This window comes from Momordica charantia (assembly GCF_013281855.1).
Source record: "Momordica charantia cultivar OHB3-1 chromosome 6 unlocalized genomic scaffold, Mcharantia_2.0 BLBB01000006.1, whole genome shotgun sequence".
NCBI classification, from domain to species: Eukaryota; Viridiplantae; Streptophyta; class Magnoliopsida; order Cucurbitales; family Cucurbitaceae; genus Momordica; species Momordica charantia.
This window is the reverse complement of record NW_028275164.1, coordinates 11,760,717-11,778,166: the sequence shown is the minus strand read 5'-3', so window position 1 is coordinate 11,778,166 and position 17,450 is coordinate 11,760,717. Positions and strand designations below refer to the sequence as shown.

At 38.3% G+C, this 17,450-nt stretch overlaps 1 long non-coding RNA gene and 1 other non-coding gene across 2 annotated transcripts; one reads left to right on the top strand and one right to left on the bottom strand.

The window, feature by feature from the left end:
• The first annotated feature begins 8,246 nt into the window (after positions 1-8,246).
• Positions 8,247-10,143, top strand: LOC148210689 (uncharacterized). The gene is made up of 4 exons (XR_015791891.1): positions 8,247-8,762; positions 8,843-8,887; positions 9,014-9,053; positions 9,928-10,143. It is a non-coding gene; the product is annotated as an uncharacterized LOC148210689 (long non-coding RNA).
• A 5,565-nt stretch (positions 10,144-15,708) lies between these two features.
• Positions 15,709-15,815, bottom strand: LOC148210688 (small nucleolar RNA R71). Its single transcript, XR_015792045.1, has one exon. It is a non-coding gene; the product is annotated as a small nucleolar RNA R71 (small nucleolar RNA).
• Between the last annotated feature and the right edge of the window lie 1,635 nt (positions 15,816-17,450).

Here is a 17,450-nt window from a genome sequence, read left to right as displayed (position 1 = left end):
TCTTATTTAAAAATAAGGGACAGGAAGGGGAGACAACGTTGCCACCTTAAGAAGGTTCCATCGAGGTTCGACCTTTAGAACTAAGTCGGCACCTTTATGTTCTGGAAGTAAGACTTTTAAGAAGAAGAAAGTTGTTGGTAAGGGGCCCAAACATGACACTGCAGCTGTCGTTGCCAAGAAAGGCGAGGCCAAGGTTGCAGACAAAGGAAAATGTTTTCACTGCAACATCGACGGGCATTGGAATCGCAATTGTCCCAAATACCTGGTCGAGATAAAGAAAGGCAACAAAGGTAAATATGATATACTTGTTTTGGAAACTTGTTTAGTGGAAAATGATTATTCCGCTTGGATACTTGATTTAGGAGCCACTGACCATGTTTGTTCTTCATTTCAGGGAATTAGTTCCTAGAGGCAGCTCGAAGCTGAAGAGATGACTCTCAAGGTCGGAACGGGAGAAGTTGTCTCAACTGTGGCAGTAGAGGAGCTTAAGTTGTTTTTAGACAAGAAATCATATATTTCATTAGATAATGTATATGTTTTTCATAAAATTAAGTGGAACTTGATTTCAATTTCTTGTCTATTAGAACAATTGTACTTTGTTTTTTTTTCAATGAATGAAGTGTTCGTTTCGAAAAGTGGTGTTAACATTTGTTCTGCCAAGTTAGAAAACAACTTGTATGTGCTAAGACCAACCGTAACTAAAGCAGTTTTAAATACTGAGTTGTTCAAGAATGCTAAAACTCAAACAACAAGGCAAAAAGTATCTCCCATATAAAATACCTATCTTTGGCACTTAATATTGGGTCACATTAATCTCAATAGGATTGGGAGGTTGGTTAAGAATGACCTTCTAAGCAAGTTAGAAGATGGCTCTTTACCAGCATGTGAATCTTGTCTTAAAGGCAGGATGACTAAAAGACCTTTTACTGGAAAAGGTTACAGAGCCAAAGAGCCCTTAGAAACCTTTGTGGTCCAATGAATGTTAAAGCTCGAGGAGGGTATGAATACTTCATCTCTTTTGTAGATGATTATTCAAGGTGTGATTATCTATACCTAATGCAACATAAGTCTAAAGCAGTTGAAAAGTTCAAGAAGTACAAGACTGAAGTTGAAAATCAATTAGGTAAAACCATTAAAAAACTTTTATCTGATTGGGGTGGAGAGTATATGGACCTGAGATTTCAGGAATATATGATAGAACACGGAATCACGTCACAACTCTCAGCCCCTGGTACACCTCAACAAAATGGTGGTTCATAAAGGAGAAATAGAACTCTGTTAAACATGGTTCGATCAATTATGAGCTATGCTTAGTTGCCTAAATCGTTTTAGGGTTACATAGTGGAGACTGCGATTTATATTTTGAACGTAGTTCCATCAAATAGTGTTTCTGAAACGCCCTTTGAACTATGGAACGGTCGTAAAGCTAGTTTACGTCACTTTCGCATTTGAGGATGTCTAGCACCATGCTCGTAACTAACCAAAAGAATCTGGAACCTCGTTCAAAAGTATGCCTAAAGAGATGAGAGGTGGTATTTTCTTCGATCCTCAAGAAAACAAAGTGTTTGTATCGACAAACTCCACTTTCTTAGAAGAAGACCGCGTTCGAGATCATAAACCACGAAGTAAGGTAGTGATGAACGAGATTTCCGAAGAGGCTACAAACACGTCAACCAGAGTTGTTGATCAAGCTAGCACTTTAACAAGAGTTGTTAATGAAGCCAACACATCACGTCAGTCACTTTCACCTCAAGAGTTGAGGGTGACTCGACGTAGTGGGAGGATTTTGTCGCAAGCCAACTTCTACGTGGGTTTAATTGAAACCCAAGTTGTCATACCCGATGATCGCGTCGAGGAGCTATTAACCTATAAATAGGTAATGGAAGATGTGGATAGGGACAAATAGGTCAAAGCCATGGAATTGGAAATAGAGTCTATGTACTTCAATTATGTTTCAGAACGCGTAGATCAACCCGAAGGGGTAAAACCCATAGGGTGTAAATGAATCTATAAGATAAAACGAGATGCTGAAGGAAATGTACAAACCTATAAGGTGAGGCTTGTGGTGAAAGGCTACACACAAAGGGAAATGGTGAACTATGAAAAAACGTTCTCCCCTGTATCTATGCTCAAGTCCATAAGAATACTCTTTTCTATTGCCACATATTCTGACTATAACATTTGGCAAATGGACGTCAAGACTGCCTTTCTGAATGACAATTTTGAAGAAAATATTTATATATCTCAACCCAAAGGGTTCATAGCACAAGGTCAAGAGGAAAAGGTTTGCAGGGTTAAACGGTCTATATATGGATTGAAACAAGCATCTCGATCTTGGAACATAAGGTTTGATACTGCAATTAAATCTTATGGGTTTTACCAAAATGTTTATGAACCTTGTGTATACAAGAAGATCATCAACAACACAATAACCTTCTCAGTATTGTATGTTGATGATATCCTACTCATTGGGAATGATGTAGGATACCTCACTGACATAGAGAAGTGGCTAGCTACTGAGTTCCAACTGAAAGATTTAGGGGAAGCTCAGTATGTTCTTGGCATCCAAATTCTAAGGGATCGCAAGAACAAAACACTAGCCGTGTTGGGTGTATTGCCATAAACTCGTAGTTTGTAACTATGTAAAAAACAAATTTATATTCAATAAAGTTTGGTTCTTCAATTTGTTGTTGAATTTATAGCATTGCACTATCCTAAACCAATAAACTAAACATCCAAGGTTATTATCATGTAACTGGAGCAGTATATATATTGGGTATATATTTAAAGTGGATAACATCCCTGGAATAACCTAAAGGGCTTATAGTATATGGATAAGAGTGGGTACCTTATCTTGGCAACACTATGGATACGGCCTAGTTTGTAAATGTTACAAACAACCTGATCTAGGTCGTTCGTGTGGAAACATGCGACTGGGGGTACCATGCGACTGGGGCTGCCTACATACCCTTTTAAAAAAAATGGATCAAGTTATAACGTAGTTCATTTACAATTTTTTTTTGGCCATTCACCTTTTAAACTCATATGGGCTAGGAGTACCATGCAGTTTAGGCTCTTGCGATAAGGAGCGTTACATTTCAAATATCATGATTTTGAACATATCCTTCATTTATAGGATTGGTTGAAATGACAAGACTTTGCTTCACCTTCAAGCATCCTTCTGTATTTATGATAAGAGATAATTTTCTCTTCATACGTGAAGGAACAAGGTTGTGAATCTTTTCGCAATCAAAATTTTCCGTCTACAAAATCTTCAGCTTTCATTTGTTTCGATCATTTGCCCCCACTTTACGATGATCAAAAGTATACTTTGAAGCTTGATTTTTCCTTGACGTGGAGACACTTAAGCTTCAGAAGACTGAAAGTTGAGTCAAACATTCATTTTCTTCTTTCATCGCGGCCATACTCATCCTTTGGAAGACTGAAGCTCAAGTAGTTGAAGGCTTGATGCGATCAAAGACAGAAGTCTTTTGTTTGATTTTTCTTAAATCGTCGACTTCTTCCACATTTATGTAATGTGTATTTACAAGTTCTTCCTCCTTTTGACTGCATGTACTTATCGTTACCGCAGTATGATTTGCTTGAGCTAATTCATCAAGGACTAGCTCGATTTTTCCTTCTTGAGCTAATTTTAGAATTAGTTCCTTTAAGACGAAGCATTTCTCCACTTGATGGCCAACAACTCTATGATATTTGTAGTAGTTGGGATCATTTACTTTTCCTATCTCTTCTGGTCGTTTGCATTCAGGGAGTTCGATCAGTTACATTTTTAGTAGTTGTTCTAACATGTCAGAGATGTCAGAATCAGGAAAAGGATAAACTTTTTCTTGTCTTTCCTTTAGAGTTAGACGATGCCTTTCATTTTCTTGTCGTTTTTCAACCTTCTTATCATTTCTTTTTGAACAAGACTTGAGATAGGTTGTGTTGATAACCATTGATTCTTCTGAAGTCGTCTCGGCATTCTTGCTTACTCTCTTTATGTCAGGGACTAAAAGATCTTTATCTCTTTGACTAGCAATACTTAGCTCCATGTCGTGGGCGTGAGTTGCTAATTCTTCAATCGTGCTGGGTTTTATACCTTGGAGAATGTAGAGAAGTCCCCAATACATGCCCTGGGTGAACATTTCTACTACAAACACTTCAGTCAATCAGTCTTTGCAGTCGAGACTCAAAGCTCTCCACCTGTTAATATAGTCAACAACAAGTTCACCTTGTCTTTGCTTGGTGTTCGTGAGTTCCATCATGCTCACTGTTCGCCTTGTGCTGTAGAAGCGATTTAAGAACTCTCTTTCCAACTGCTCCCAGTCGTTGATGGATTCAGGCTCCAGATCTGTGTACCAGTCAAAAGCATTGTTCTTTAGTGTTCGGACAAATTGTTTGACGAGTAGATCTCCTCAAGTGCCAGCATTTTCACATGTTTCAACGAAATGAGCAATATGTCTCTTAGGATTGCCCTTTCCGTCAAATTGTTGGAACTTTGGAGGTTGATATCCCATAGGCATTATCAAGTTGTCGATCTTCTTGGTGTATGGCTTGAAGTACATGAGGAAGCTTTGATAAGGTCCACCATACTGAGCTTTGATCGAATTTGTGATCATATCTTGGAGCTACCGGACAGACAGTGAAGCAATTACAACAGAGTGTTCTAGTTGTTCTTCTTGCATGATGTTCTTTCTTTTGTCGCTGACTTTCACAATTTGATTTTGGCTTGACTCAGCAACATTCACAACATCTTGAATTTCGATCTGGTTCATAAGGAAATCAATCTTATAGTCCCCCTCTTCGACCATTTTTGTCAGCATGTTAAGTTTCTTCTCCATTTCCACCAACTTTTCTTCCATGGTGGATGAAGCTTCCTTGGATGCCATTACTTTGGTTTGAGAGAAAGAGATGAGAGGTAGAGATGTCCCACCGGGCGTGCCAATTTGTTCGACGAGAAATTCAATAAGAAAAAACTCGAATTAATGAACTTATATTTGTGTTTATATATGTGAGTGTTACAATTTCTAATGTATAATCCTCTGATTAATTCTCTCAAATCTAAACATTAATTCAAGTGCTCGTGTACTTGTTCTTGAATGGTTGATGCCTTCAACTTTTTGCTTGTCGAATGACCTTTAAAGTCTTCGACTTTGAGCTTGTTGAAGACTTTAACTTGTTGATGAAGTTCTTTCGCTTGTAGCTTGATGAAGAGTTTGCGAAGTCTTCAGCTTTGGGCTTATTGAAGAATCTTTGAAATCTTCAGCTTTGCGCTCGTGAAGTTCTTTGGCTTTGTAGCTTGTGGAGTGCTTCGGCTTTGTAGCTTGTTGAAGCTCTTCGGCTTTGCAGCTTGTGAAGTGCTTTGGCTTTGCAGCTTGTTGAGGTTCTTCGGCTTTGCAGCTTGTTGAAGTTCTTCGACTTTACAGCTTTTGAAGTGCTTCGGCTTTGCAGCATGTTGAAGTTCTTCAGCTTTGTAGCTTGTGAAGTGCTTCGGTTTTTCAGCCCGTGAAGTTCTTTAGTCAATTTGATGAAGACTTTGCAGTTTGATGGAGTCTTCAAGTATTGTTGGTTGGGGAGAGAAGATTCAATGTTCTTGAAGTCTCGTACTCTTCAAGTCTTGGTGTTTCGCTTGACTCTGAATCCAATTCTTCTACCTTCTTCTGACTTCTTCTTCTTTCTTCTTTCTTCTTGCTCCTCCGAATTCTCCAATGCTTCTGGATCTTTCCCCCGCCTCCCCTAAATGAGAGGTGACCTCATCTATTTATAGAGTCTTGGTGGATTTTGTTGGGCCATGGGCTTGGACCTAGTCTCTTTATCGTTTTGATCCAACTAGTTCATTTCATCGAATGACCATGAAAGAGACATGTGGCACAATTTGATTTGCTGATTTAAAATTAATTTAGGACATGTGTAATTTTATGATTGGTCCAAAATATAATTTTAAATTATGATGTGGCATTTAGTAATTTGTCAAAATTTCTCATTCAACAATGTTTTTAACATAATTAACAAACCTACCACTTCCCATCACTTTTTGCTCGGAAATGGTGAGGTGGAGAGTGAGAGGTTACTTCCACTCTCTCTCTTCCCTCATGCTTTTAAAACAAAGAGAAATCTCTGTGGTTTTGGTTGATTGATTGCTTTCTGGCAATAACATACTGCAAACAATCTCTCTCATAATCTTGAAAAACAAGAAATTTCATACCGTTTTCTTTTCAATGAAGATCCCACAATCTGGGTTCTTGTTGCTAGAGTAATAGCAAGGAAACTTCGTGGTGGTGTATAACCTTTGGTTTGTGCGTTCGTTATTTGTGTTCATGCCGAATGAAGGTCCGTGCTCGGGGAAGAAGATTTGCCAACGGTCTACAAAAGTAAGTGACCTTCTTTCCAAGAGGTTTAACTTCTAATTTAATAGAAATTGTTATATTTTAAAAACCATTAATGTGTTGTTTCTAAACGGAGTTTAATCACAAGTGATCACCCACTTCTGCTGGAGATTCGATCCCTTTAAAGGATGGTATTCAACGTTTCATGACAGCTCTCTCTGCCAAATTATGCTAAACAGTTTGAGCAGCTGCATTAATTGACAATTGTTCAACAAGTTAGCCCCAAGTACCTTCGAGGCTAGGATCTTCCTCACGACATAAGAGGAAGTTGGAAAAAGCATCTTGTAATCCACAACAACTTTAGGATATGCCATGATGAACCAATCTCATGGTCAGAGAAAGGCGCCTAATCGCTAATAAGGCCTAATTATGAAATAGCAGAATGTAACACTGGCGGGAGGCGTCATTGGGGGTGTTGTTTGTTAGGAACTATAGTTCGTTTTAAATGCGGAAAGAAATGACACATTGCTATAAGTTGCCATGAGGACAACACCCCAATTGATGCAAAAGAACCCACCAATATGAACCAGTCAACTGTACGTAAGTAGACTCGACAATAGGACAAACTTTAGTCACTACACGACATTGTTGGTATTTATGCCTTAAACCCGTGGTTTGTAAACATAAAAAAAACATTTATTCCATAAAGTTGTTAATGATGTTTCGCTTAGAATTGCATTAACTCAAATCCAATAAACTAACATCCATGGTTATGTCATGTAACTGGAACAGTATATAACAGATATATAATATATATTTCATATACATCATATATATTTCATATACAATGTATATATATACAGTATATATTCGATACATAGGTAGATAGTGTTCCAGTAGTTACTTAAAGGGTCTATAGTATATGGATAAGGTTGGCTACCTTATCCTGGTAACACTATTGATATGACCCACTTTGTAATAGTTACAAATGACTTGATCCAGGTCGTTCATATGGAGACATGCGAGTGGAGGTATCCTATACAATGAGTTTGTATAAGATCGGACCGCGAGATAATTAATCTTTAGCTACACCGTGCTAATAGATTAATATTTCAATAGAATGACCAGGTAACTCGATCTCAATCTTGAGTGAGTTATGGACTCCTGCCTGTTAGAACTCGTCCTTTGATTTGTATGGGTGATAGTGGTCCGAGTCGCCAACTCAACATTCCTACCATTTTAGGGATGAAACTGAGTGGAGAGCTGGAAACATAACTACACAAGATGAAATTCACTCATCCCCGACTTTATGTGAGAAGATGAGTTTTCCCTTTAGTGTTGACTCCGAGACTTAGGCGACCCACCCTCTCACTGGCCCGATAGGGACTTCCTGTTATTGGTCGGACCATAACAAGGTTGTTCATTAGAGGATCGGCAGTACTTAAGGTCCAAGATGCAACACATGGGTAAAACGGTAATTTGACCCAGCTGTGGTTAATAATACTCGTAAAAGATTGACTTATTGATAATAGTCAAAATCCGTGGACGAAAAATAATTTATAGTGAGAAGAGTGCAAATGTGAGCTTTAGTGGAGTGACCGACAGTTAACGAATGTTGATTAATATGGTTAATGATTTTAATCAATTAATCTTGTATCGTTGGAGCTTCCGATCTATAGGTCCATTAAGTTTTCTTGCTAGCCCGTAAGGATAGTTAAATTAAATTTATACATATTTATCGGGCTCTAAACTCCAATTAAATTTATATTTACTGGACTTCGTGTAGTGGGTCTTGTTTTAAGATGGAATGGATTTCTTTTCTCTTGGGCTTGGACTTGTTGGGCCTTTATTGGGTTAAGTTGGTTTTAAAACAAAGGAAAAAAGAGGAAAAAGAAAACAAAACTTCATCTTCTTCTTCTCTCCTCCCTTGTTGCCCTAGCCGTCACCCACCCCTCTTCTTCTTCTTGTTCACCGGCGACCACACCTCACGTCGGTGACGGAAGCGGCGGGGCCTCCTCGAAATAGCAGCAGCGGCGGCCGGCGACCACACCCGTAGCAGCAGCGGCGGCGGCATATGTAGCAGCAGCGGCGGCGGCGCGACTTCCCCGACGTCCCGACGATCTACAGCAGCGACGACGCGTTCCCCGGCGGTCTGCAACAAACCAGCACCGCTCCCTGCAGCGTTCCTTGCGGCAACACACGGCGACGGGTTAGATCCGCGGCGGCGCACGGCGAACGGGTCAGATCCGCGACGAATCTCGACGACCTGCTGCTACGATCCGACGAACAGCAACTCCAGCGGCGGGATTTGTGCATTACAGCAGCGTTTAGGACGTTTGGCGGTGACCCACATCCGTTCGAAGCTGGATTTAGGCTACCCACACCTTGGCGAGCTAGATCTAGGTGACCCACACCTATACGAAGTCGGTTTTGGTGGTAATGAGTCATTTGAACCATTTTAGAATTGATTTCGAGGCTAAATAGTGTATGTAACTTGCTGTATTTTTCTGTTTCAGTGCTTAGGTGTGAGGTCGACGCAAAACTTAAGGGCGCGGTTATGAGTAAGTAGATAAGGGGCGTGTGCGTGCGTTAATGTATGTTAAATGGTCTCTAATGTGCTGGTTTTGTGGCGTTTAATATTAATTTTGTTACGTCATTGTGCTAAATAACTCTCGTTGTGTTAATAGGTATACTTGAAGTAGTGTTGGATATATGTCGGTGAAAATGGTGAGGTTTCTGCTTTGTTAAACTGCTGAGTATTGTTGTAGAAATGTTTGTTGTTTGAATATGCATGAGTTGTTCGGCGTATCTTGTGCGTTATTATACGTAGTAATGCTTATTGAATATTGATGCTGGATATTAAGTGTTTTCGGTGAACTGTGTCGGACTCCAATGGTTTAAAATTTGTTTGGTTATGCTTTGTTGTGACGAAACTCATTGTGGAGCCGTTGTTAGGAAAAGTTATATTGTGAGAGCATGATTAGTTTTTATTTCATTATTAGAATGTTGTTTATGTTGTGGAAGCATGCTGAATTGTATTTATGAGTTGAAAGATGCAGGGGTAATGGCTTAAGAAAGTATATAGTAAGACTCTGGTGAGAGTTGGATTCTTGGAGGAAATGAATGAGTGAGTGTCAGGGCCTCGGGTATAAATGGTTGAGGGTCGATACGAGGAGTTCTTTGGAAAGAAGGCTATTGGGGCCTTGGGTAAAAATGGTCAAAGGCCAATAGAGGGTGAATTCATCGGGGCCTCGGGTAAAAATGGTCGAGGGCCGATGCAGTAGTGTCGGAGCTCTGGGTAAAAATGGTCAGGGGCCGACTCTACTCGAAGGAGTTAACTGTGGAAGGCTAGGATAGCTGTGATAAGCGTAGAGGTACTTGAGATGTTAGGGAGACTAGAGGTTGGTAGTTAACGTGTTCCTGGTTGTGGTTGTCACCAAATTTTATGGGATGTGTCTATGTTTGAATGCATGATGTGATGAAAGACATGACTATGAATGTTTCATGATTTAGTTGAGCATGATGTGTGTGTGTGTTGTTGGTGAGGGCTACTTACGGAGTATATTTTATATACTCACCCCCTCTACAATGATTGTTTCAGGCGAAGGACTCGTGGGCGACCATGGTGATGAGACGGAGGAGGCATGACGAGCGAGAATCATAGGCTGCTTAGTCATTCTTGCTTAGCTTAAGTTATTAATTAAGCCCTTATGTTATGGTCAATAAACTATTCGTTCATGTTTGAATAATTTGGTAGGTTCCTACTTGGTATTGACTTTATTTCAGGATAGGTGTCTATCTTAGTTCTCTACCATTCATTGAGTTTTGCCTAGTTTCAATAATAAAATTGCCCCGTGAGGTTGTCCACGGATGTTGTTGAACGATATTCTATGAAATTGATTTATTGTTGAATTGACCAGAGGTGAAACTTGATTTTATATAATTGTTGCATAGGGAGTTGGCATCATGCGTTTGGGGTTAAGTTTAATCAGTTGGGTAGTTAACGTGACTTAGAAGTGTGGGGGAAATTCTGGGTCGTTACAGTTAAGAACATTTAGTCTTGAAAAGAATTTGAATTGTTCAAATTAGTCAAAAGGGAATTAAAGTTACTTGTATGAGATGCAATTAATATAATGTATGTTGATACATTATGATATAAAGTTAATTTTCAATTAGATTCAAAGTTATAAGAGAGATAGATATTAGAATTTGATTATAATATGGTTGATTAATTTAAATTTAATTTAATTAAATATGATTTACTTAAATTAATAGGATATATTAATTTGGTTAAATTCAATTAGATTTAATTTAATTTAATTATTAATTATTTTTTGTAATTAATTAAATTAGATTTAATTAATTATTCATTTAATTAAAATTGTTTTAATTAAATTAAATAAATAAAGAAAGAACAGAAAAGAAAAAATGCGAGGAAAAACCTTCCAATGGTGGAAAGTGGGGGAGGTTTTCCCACTTTGGTGGGAAGTGGAGAAGTTGTGACTTCCCCCTCACTCTTCCTCCCTTATAAAAGGGAGGTTCGCCGTTTTTTCTTTCAGTCCCCTGAACGTCGGTTGATTGAGTTTCTGAAACTCTAGCAAAAATCCACTCTCCCAATCTCTCGATCTCCCTCTCAGTTTTAAGACGGTTCCCACAAACCGAGTTCTTAACGTCCAGAGGATAGTGATGAAGGCTTTTTGGTGGCGTTGGTGTCTACATTGAAAAAGTGTTTTCAAAGGTATCTTTCACTGCCTCCTTTTAATAATGCTTATGTCTTTTCTTGGTTGTATTTCCAAAACAAGATTGAAGCACACGCGCTTCCACTGCGACATTTGATCCCTTTAATAGTACCAGAGCCTAGGCTCTGCTGTCGATCTTGTTTTGAATTACAAAGAAAAGTATGGTGGGTGTTTTTTCGACATTTGATGAATGTTGTTTGCAAATAGATGTTTTCAGTTTTTGGCATTAGACATGCAGTTTTTTCGTTCATTTGATCAATGTAAGGGCCTGTTGTTTTGGATGTTTAATTCGGTAAATCGAGCCTGTAAGTCCGTGGCATTCAATGCAAGGAGTTGTTGTGAAAGAGTACTAGAGAAGTGAAGAAAAACAAGAGAAACTGGCCGAGCGGACAATGCCTCGGTGCTGGGGGCGGCACCTAGGTGTTGTCGCTAGCGCCTAATTGTTGAGTAGTGGCACCTAAGCCCTGCAAGAACTACAGAAATCCGACAGCTCAGGCCTGTAGTAGAAGGGGCAGCGCTTAGGTGTTGTCCCACGTCTCGGGCGACTAAGCGTCGGGAGAGAAATATATATACATATATATTTTTTTGCTTTTGTTTCATTTCTTATATGCAGCCAAAAACCGGTCTATTTTGCTATTGAATTATTATGCATTATGAATGTATACTTAATTAGTTATATATGTTGCACAAAGTATGTCATATGGTTTAAAATCCCACCATAGGTTAAGCCTGTTCATGCATCATATGTATATAATAGTTATAATGTATGATAGCATGATTTATTTTCATTATTAATTAATATAAGTGTTGTATTAATTAGATGAAAATAAATTTCCATTGAGCATGACATTACTTTAGTAAATATAAATGTTATATTAATGTGTGTAATTGATGCATGATTGTAGTTTTAATTTCTTTAAATTTATAGGAGTTATAAGTTTGGTGAATAGAAATTAAAGTTTATAATCAAGAGTGGCATGCATACCCTAGGTCTTTAATAATTAATTTTAAAGGGTAAGGTTTGAAATTGATTTTACCTTAGGTATTATATACTTTTTATTTTCAGTTTTAAATAGGTTTAAAACGACGAAATAAAATGTTGATATAAAATATTGCCTATAATGGAACCCTATCTAAGGAAAGTTCTGTCTAGACTGAAGTACGTAAGCGGACCGTAAGGAACACCTCTACCTGGGAACCGACTTGAGGGTTGAATTAGTCATTATTTTATCGCATACAATGATGTGGTTCGTTCGTTAAGGTGTCTAATGAACTGAAACATTAGTGTTAAATAAATTCAATATAAAAGTTATATTGGGCGAACTCATAAACTTACATACTTTCAGTTAGCAGGATTTTACCTAAGTAATAAACCCTAGTTTTAAAATACTAGGTGAGAGGATTAGGTATATATAAAATATACCAAGTGTATAAGATATATGCGGTATATAAATACATTTTTTTTCCCTCATGTTCTCCATATAAGTTCACACCGTGAGTTCCATTCTCGACCTCGTGTCGCCCTAAGCGCGGCCTCCCTACGGAAGGTGTTTGCATGGTTTAATACCAAAGTGAATGGAGAAAATATTTATAGTAAGTGGGAGAAGGATGTATGACAACACATCCTATGGTCTCCTCCATTGGTTTACAACATGAGGTTTAATGCACAGCTTGCGTGTCGTCCTAGAGCGACCACCCCTACGGAGGGTCTGATGTATGGAATCAAAATCAGGGCGAAATCGTTAAATGGATAAGGTCTCTTATGTTTTGCACCAATATTTGTCCTTCCCTACGACATGCTTATTGGGGCGGACCTATGGGGTACGAAGATGGCAGAATTTGTTAATTTCTAAAAAAATTATAACCAAAAAAGGGTGCCCGCTTTGTCGAGAGAAAGAAGAGACAAGCACTCATCTGTTCTGGAATTGAAGGTTTGTTCGGGATCTGTGTGCAATTTATTTAGATTTCAATGTTTACTCGTTTAATTTTGACAAGTTAGAATGGACGACAATGGATTATTTTGACTGGATTTGGAGAGACTCGGATCAGCTCAAAAGACAAACAGGACTAATTCTACTATAGTGTATCTGGACGTATAGAAATCAGATTGTCCACAGCACAAATGAGCAGGCATGCCCCCAGAAGCTTATAATTATTATTGAAAGCAAGTTAAATGATTTCACAAAGAATCTTGAAAAGAACCTGATCAAGGAGGAAAAGGAATTCCCTAGCCCCATTGGCTAATTTCCCCGACGTAACACCAGTGGAAAATCAACTCTGACGCTACATGGGTGGATTCACTGCATGCCGGTGGAATTAGGTGAGTTGTTCGTGACTGGGAAGGACGCTTCATCGTGGCAGGTTGATTTCTCTTGTTTATAAGGGTAAAAAGAAGCTAAATTGGTGCTGTTTTCTAACGTTTTAAACTAAAAAACCGTGTTTTTAAGCTTGTTTTAGTGTCCAAAACCTTTCATTTTAACTTATCTTAGGTTATACATGCACATACGACGTTTTTACATCATTTAGAGTTTAACGGAAATTACAATTTTGTGCAGAAAATTATCGAGCTAGGCGCTTGGCGCCTTCCCCAATCCCGAGAATGCCCTTAATGTAAAATGCACGTTTTGGTGTGATTTGAAGCTTCCCCAAGCCTTTCCATGTGTCTTCCATGCATTGAAGATTGTCACGTGTCTTCCATGCATTGAAGATTGCCAATTCCACAAAACTGTCAACCTCCTAACCACTTTGAAGTCTCTATCAATTCAGCAGCTTATTCACCCTAATCGTCATCCTCAAGTGATCATTTTCAGCTTTAGACACTTATTTCTCAACTTACCTCATTGTTTCCCTTAGTTTTTAGTTGCTATTGTTTTAAACCTTGCTGATTTCAAATTCATTCTTATTTTTCAGCTTGTTACTTTCCAATTGTAAGCTTTAATCTTGTTCAATTTAAATTCCAGCAAGCTCGTGCATCTTTATTTCTCTCTTTCTCTCTTTCTCTCTATCTTTGAAGTTGTAGTCACACAACCTTGTGGAATTGACTGAGTATTGCTCCCCAATCTTAAAAGAGAACGGGTTAGGGTTATTCGGATTACAACTCCACCATTTTTAGCTTGTTTTACTCTTTTAATCATGTCGGCTACTTCCATCAACATTAAATTATGTTTTTCCTTTATTATCATGAGCTGAATTTATTTTCCCAAGCCCGGTTATGGATAGTTAGCTAAAGTTTTTAAAATCCAACAAGGCAAAAGGCGTTTTTTTCCTCTTTTATCACTTAAAGTTGTTTTCATAAGTTAAAACTTGATTTGACCAATTAATGTTTTAACCAAGCATCAATATTGAAAGGGTTGATACATTTTTACAACTTTAATGACTTAACTTTGGAGAGAAATACGTTAGACATAAAGATTTCGCTCGGGTAGCCTAGACATAGAACCTCGACCTAAGGTTACCGTTGGTTTTTATTAAATTAAGTTCAATTTTCTAATAGACATATTAGGGATGGTCTTATACCTTCAAACTCACTTATACATAAGAAGATGGTGAAATAAAACCGAAGAAAATTTAGGAGAGGCGTCTGGCGCCTAATTGGAACAAATTGTTGTATTTTTAGCTAATTTAAAGTAATTGGGCTTGGTTTATTGCATTGAGTCTTTAATTATTAAAACCAACATTATCCTTAATATTTGTTACCCAAAATCAATTACAAAGTCACTGATCATTAACATTTCTTATAAAAAGACTTCATTTGTCCCTAAAGATCGATACTCGGAATACTCATTATGTTTTACTACTTGTGACGGGTGTACACTTGCGCTCTATCATTTATTGTCTTTTCAAAATCCCAGACAAGTTTTTGGCGTCGTTGCCAGGGAATATTTGTTTTAGTATTTTATTATTTTTTGTGATCGATTTTTGTGATTGTCGTTTCTGTTCTCAAACATCTTGATTTATATCCAACCACGAAGGTGATTGTTCAGTGCATGTGCACGAATTCATTTCTGTTGCTATTTGATCCTGAAATTGAAAGAACCTGTCTTAGGTCGAGAAAAGAACGGAGACTCAGAAAACAGAGAGAAAAGCAAAAAAAAAAAAAAGAAGAAGAAGAAAGAAAAAGAAAGAGAGATTTCGAAAGCGATAGTGAAAGTACCATCACCGTTATGGACGGGATTCCACCACAAAATCTTGGAGACCCATTAGTTGTTAATGCAAATATGGCAGGTCAACAACAAAACAATGAGTTCAATCATATCTTGATGGCAGATAATAGAGACGTGGCCATGCAAGAATATGTTGCCACAGCATTCCAAAATTTGGATTATGTCATCTTCAATCCCATTTCAGAAGCCGTCAACTTTGAACTCAAGCCGCTTATGTTTCAAATGCTTCAGACATTAGGACGGTTCGGGGGGCGTGAACACGAAGATCCTCATGATCATCTCAAAATTTTTCCTCAAATAGCTGGTGCATTTAGATTTCCAAATATAGCTGATGATGCATTGAGGTTAACTCTTTTCCCATTTTCTCTTAAGGATCAGGCAAGAACATGGCTCAACTCATTCCCGCCAGGATGAATTACAACATGGGGGTTGCCAAAAGAGAAGTTGCTTACAAAGTATTTCACTCCTACTCGTCATGCTGACATAAGGGAAGAGATTGTCAGCTTTAGACAATATGATCGCGAACTAGTGCATGAGGCATGGGAGAGATTCAAGGAATTGTTACGAAAGTGTCCAAACCATGGATTACCAGCATGTATCCAGATCGAGCACTTCTTTCGAGGTTTGGACCATCTCACTAAAATGATGCTCAAGAATTCTACAAATGGAGCTTCACGAAGAAGTCCTTCAACGAAATAGTTGATATTTTGGAGGACCTAGCATCCCACAATGAGCTATAGTTTTCTCAAAGGTTGAAACCTGCATCTAAGAAGGAAGACACAACAGGAGTGTTGGCATTGAACATCGCAACTTTGATACAGAAAGAGATGGTGACAATGAAAAAAATGCTCAATGAGATGGCCTTAGACAGGAAGAATACACCGGCTACACCGGTACAACCTGCACAACCTGTGCAAATATACTGCCCCTTCTCCTGTTTGCCAAATTAATGAAATTGTTAGTTCTTATTGTAGTGATAACCATGTTTATGAGAATTGTCTGCATACTCTAGTTTCTGTTTATTATGTAGGTCATGGGAACAATCAGAACTTCAACCCCTATTCAAACATGTACAATTTAGGGTGGAGACACCATCCCAACTTTTCATGGGGAGGTCAAGGAAGTTCTAGTGGAGCAACCCAATGGCAGAATTAGCAGTACAAGCAGCCCTATGTTCCACCTACTTATCTGAATAATCAACCACCACCGCAGCAGTTTACTCAGAATCAACAAGTTCTGCCACAACCAGCCCAAAATAATAATTCTAGCCTTTAGAATATAATGAAGAAGTACATGGTTATAAATGATACAACGATGAGAAATTTAGAGAGGCGAATGGGACAACTCGTCAATGATTTGAAGGCGAGACTACAAGGCTCTTTTCTTGGACATACTGAAGTTCCAAAAGAGACGGAAAAGAGCAATGCAAGGCGGTAACTTTGAGAAGTGGATTATCTTACGAAGGACCAAAGATGTCGGTTGAGGTAGAGAAACCTTTCACATCAATCCAGAATGCCCCTAGTGAACCAGAGAAAGAAAAAACCACTTCGCCACAAAAAATTTGTCTTTTGCCCCGATTCCTCCATTCCCGCAAAGATTAGTCAAGAAAAATTAAGAAACTCAATTTAGAAAGTTTTTAGACATCCTTAAACAACTATACATAAACATTCCTTTAGTTGATGCCTTTGAACAAATGTCGAATTATACTAAGTTCCTAAAGGATATTGTGTCTAGAAAAAAGAAGTTAGGAAAAGATGAGATGGTGGCTATGACTAAGCGTAGTAGTGAAGCTGTTGGTAGCCTTTTGCCCATAAAATGTAAAGATCGCGGCAGTTTCACCATCCCTTGTTCTATTGGAGGAAAGAATTTAGGTAGAGCTTTATGCGACAAGGTGCTAGTATTAACCTAATGCCCCTATATGTTTTCAAAGAATTAGGCTTAAGAGAAGCTAGACGAACTACAGTTACCCTCCAATTAGCGGATAAATATATTAAGAAGCCTGAAGGAAAAATAGAAGATGTTCTAGTTTAGGTAGATAAGTTTATCTTCCCTGCGGACTTCATCATCTTAGATTGCGAGGCTGATTTGGACGTACCTATCATCTTAGATAGACCCTTCCTAGCTACGGGAGATACTGTGTTTAATTTCCGAAAAGGAGAAATAACAATGAGGGTTAATAATGAGGAGGTAAAGATTAATGTGTTTGATGCAATGAAACTTCC